Below are 4,400 nucleotides of genomic sequence, written 5' to 3' on the forward strand. Positions count from 1 at the left end.
AAGCCAAGATTCAAATAAAAAACCAGTAGAATTAGAACTCAAGAGGTTGTAAAGAAAGGAAGGCTAGACATAAGTGATGACCAAAAGAAAATAAGATAAGTACTTGTGACATGTGCAAATTTTCTTCAGGTATGAAGGCCTAAATGAAAAGCCAAGCCAAAGGCATTATTTGTAATGCTGAACATCAGCATATATACTTTACAATCCAGCAATACCACTTACAGATGTATAAGCTAGAGAAACTTACCAAGGTGCACCAACAGGTATGATTAAGAGTGTTCAAAGCAAGGTTATTCGTAAAAATAAATAACTAGAAACAACCTGAATGCCTATTTACGGGAAAATGGATAAATGATGCTATATTCACATAACAGAATATTATACATCAGGGGAAATAAATGAACTGCAGCTACATGCAATAATATAAATGAATCTTAAAAATATAATGCTGAGTAAAGAAAGCATATAAATCCTGCTTCCACTTAAGCTGTTGTTCCTGTCCTGATGACAATAACAAAAACCAGATAGTATACAAAATCATAACTTTTCTTGAACCCTTCAGGGAGCTGAGGTCACGAGGCAACCATAAGAACTGAATTTCAGAAAGAGACAAGCCCTTCCAAGGAGAAATAAGACATGGAAATTATTTTACCTTTGCCAGAGCACAAGCAAAACACAGAGCTGCTACAAAAAAAGGTAAGAAGAAATTAGCTAAAGTATTAACAAATTTCTAAAGGCCACATATGGGCAGCATATAAATTTAGAATAAGTAATAATTAAAAGAAAGTAATCTGCTTGGATTAAGGCACAAAGCACCATCCATTTCCCTTGACCTGCCTTTTATAAAAAGTAAAAGCCTGGGACACCTGGATGGCTGAGTTGGTTAAGGGTCCAATTCTTGATTTTGACTCAGGTCACAATCTCAATGGTTTGTGAGATCAAGCCCCATGTTGGGTTGACAGCGTGGTGCCTGCTTGGGATTCTCTCTCTCCCTCTGTCTCTGCCCCTCCCAGTTCATGCTCGCTCGCTCGCTCGCTCTCTCTCTCTCTCTCTCAATAAATAAATAAACATTTTAAAAAAGGTAAAAACTTTAAACCACTTGGGGAAGGGCAGTAAACCCTCTGTTCCTTGGGGTCACAAGGGAAGAGATAGAAGCAAAACCCATCCTTCTTTGAAGGAAGAATATAACACTTCCCTTCCTGCCACCAGAAACCTGCTTGGGGAGGAGGAGAAACAAGTTGTCTTCCCAGGAGAGAGAAAGGAAAATCTTTATGTCCAGGGTCCTGCACCAATATATAGCAGAGGTCTGCTACCCTAGGGAAAGGTCAGGAAACCCTTCTGCCTAAAACCTGCCACAGACACAAGACAGAGTGTAGTTGCCACAAGTGGAATTGGCAGGCACACTATACACACCCCATCCTCAAGGTCCAGGCACATAGATCCTGGCTAAAGATGAGACTGGCCCAAGAAAACCAAAATATCCCCCAGTCCCACAACAAACCTAGCAACAAGTAACAAGCAATAGCAATCTACCCCTAAGGAAGGGAAAAGAGAGTAGAAAGAGAACTTTGTAATATAAGCATACAGGGACTGCTAAAAGGTGAGAGTAGAGATGAGGCACAGGAAATCACCCTCCAGTACTCCAGGCCACACAGTAAGATGAAGGTAATGGCTGTTCACTACTGGAGGAACTCAAAGCCTATGGTGTGCTAATAGTAACTATAGCAGCCATGGCACAGAAACCCAATTGAACTAGTGACTAGATTGACTCAACCCCCAACACTAATAGTCTGAGAAGATCCAAGTCCATTTCCAGGAATAAATGCTATTGACTCCAGTCTCTGCTGTCTACAAATGATGTAGCACATTCAATCAAAAATTATTGGCTGGCTGTGGGTAGAGCATGCGACTACTCTCGATCTTGGGGTTGTGACTTCGAGCCCCACATTGGGTATAGAGATTACTTAAAAAGAAAATATATATATATTAAAAAAATTATGAGACAGACCAAAACAACAACAAAAAAGAACTATTGTCAAGAGATAAAGTAATAAATAGGATCAGAGAAAATTCAGGTGTGAGAACTCCTAGACAACAACTTTGATTAATATGCTAAAAAATCTAACAGAAAGGTTGAGAACATAGATTTAAAAATGAGGGATTGTAGGGGCACCTGGGTAGCTCAGTCAGTTAGGTGTCTGACTAAGGCTCAGGTCATGGTCTCGCAGTTTGTGAGTTTGAGCCCCATGTCAGGCTCTGTGCTGATAGCTGGGATCCTGGAGTCTGCTTTGGATTCTGTGTCTCCCTCTCTCTCTGCCCCCGCCTCCCCACCTTGTGCTCTGTCTCTCACTCAAAAATAAATAAATGTTAGAAATGGGGGATTGTATGTACCAGAGAGATGGAAACTATTAAAAATGTCAAATATAAAAGCTATAAATAAAATTTTGATATCAGAGATAATTCTTTCAACAGACATATCAGGACATGGTATATGGCTGAGGGAAGAACCAGTGAACTTGGAGATAAGTCAAGAGAAATTAGCCAAACTTAAGACAAAGATGAGAGGGAGAGAATCAGAGCAGAATATCTAAGAGCACTGGTAGAATATCAAATAGTCTAACATATATGTAGTTGGAGTTCTGAATGACAATTGCAAACTTCTCTTCAGAAATATTGTGACCTAGAGAATATTGAGACCTATGATAGAATATCATAATTAAAGTGCTGAAAGAAAACAATCTGTCAGCCGGGATTTCTACACTCAGCAAAGTACCCATCAAAAAGGAAGGTGCCTGGCTGGCTCAGTCAGAAGAGCATGACACTCTTGATCTCAGGGTCATGAGGTCAAGCCCCACATTGGGTTTAGAGATCACTTAAATAAAAACTTTAAAAAAAAGGAAGGCAAAACAAAGACTTTTCCAGAAAACCAAAAGCTAAAATAACGCCAGTAGATTTGGATGGCAGTAATTTTAAACAAAGTTCTTTAGGCAGAAGGAAGATGGTATCGGATGCAAATTTGGGTCTGTGTGAAGAAATGTAAAGCATCAGAAATGGTAAAAATGAGAGTAAATATAAAGACTTTTTTCCTTATTTTTAATAACTTTACATATATATTGTTTAAAGCATGAAAAGTAGCAATATACTGAAGGGTTTGCAGCACATGAGAACTAAAATGTATGACAACAATAGTGCAAAGAGTGGGAGGGAAGAAATTGTTACACGGTTCATACACTCAATGTGAAGTAATATAATATTATGTGAAGATACACTATAATGAGTTAAAGACTTATATTTTAAACCTTACAATTATCACCAAACACATTATAAAGGTGATTTAACTAAAAAAAAAATGGAAGGGAAGTACAATCCAAAAAATGTTTGATTAATCCAAAAGAAGTCAGGAAAATGAATGGATAAAGAAGATGTGGTTTATATATACAATGGAATACTACTTGACAATGAGAAGGAATGAAATCTGGCCATTCGCAGCAACATGGATGGAACTGGACGGTATTATGCTAAATGAAGTAAGCCAGGCAGAGAAAGACAGATACCATATGTTTTCACTCATGTGGATCTTGAGAACCATAACAGAAGACATTGTGGGAGGGGAAGGGGAAAAAAAAAGTTACAAAGAGGGAGGGAGGCAAACCATAAGAGACTCTTAAGGACTGAAAACAAACCAAGGGTAGATGGGGGTGGGGGAGAGGGGAAAGTCAGTGATGGGCAGGGAGGAGGGCACTTGTTGGGATGAGGACTGGGTGTTGTATGGAAACCAATTTGACAATAATATTAAAAAAAAAAAAAAGGTGAGGAAAAGCAGAAAAAAAAAAAAAGAACAAAGAACAGATCAGACAAATAGAAAGTAAGATAGTTTATTTAAGTCAAACCATACCAATAATTACATAATGTAAATTGAATGCTGTAAGAATAATGTACAGAAATTTAACTCTAACATGATAGCATTTTTATAAACCTCAAAAATGAGCCAAACTAAATAATACCATTTCTAAGGATATATTTATATGTATAAGTATTTATTTATTTATTTTAATTTTTTTAACGTTTATTTATTATTGAGACAGAGAGAGACAGAGCATGAACGGGGGAGGGGCAGAGAGAGAGGGAGACACAGAATCAGAAGCAGGCTCCAGGCTCTGAGCCATCAGCCCAGAGCCTGACGTGGGGCTCAAACTCACAGACCCTGTATAAGTATTTAAAATATAGGGTCAACTGAGTGGCTCAGTCAGTTAAGCATCCAACTCTTGATTTTGGCACAGGTCATGATCCCACAGTTTTGGGATTAGGCCCATAACCGAGCTCTGTGCTGAGCATAGAGTCTGTTTAAGATATTCTCCCTCCCTCCCTCTCTCTCTCTCTCTCTCCCTCTCCCTCTCCCT

At 38.6% G+C, this 4,400-nt stretch overlaps 1 long non-coding RNA gene across 1 annotated transcript in view; it reads left to right on the forward strand.

Annotated features, from left to right (window-relative positions):
• The window catches only part of LOC125938327 (uncharacterized), a 32,430-nt gene that overhangs the window by 102 nt on the left and 27,928 nt on the right, over nt 1-4,400 (forward strand). Inside the window, exons 2-3 of the long non-coding RNA XR_007462668.1 lie at nt 46-263; nt 563-696. This is a non-coding gene — a long non-coding RNA (uncharacterized LOC125938327). The remainder of the gene's footprint in view (nt 1-45; nt 264-562; nt 697-4,400) is intronic.

This window comes from Panthera uncia, chromosome D1 (assembly GCF_023721935.1).
Source record: "Panthera uncia isolate 11264 chromosome D1, Puncia_PCG_1.0, whole genome shotgun sequence".
NCBI classification, from domain to species: domain Eukaryota; kingdom Metazoa; phylum Chordata; class Mammalia; order Carnivora; family Felidae; genus Panthera; species Panthera uncia.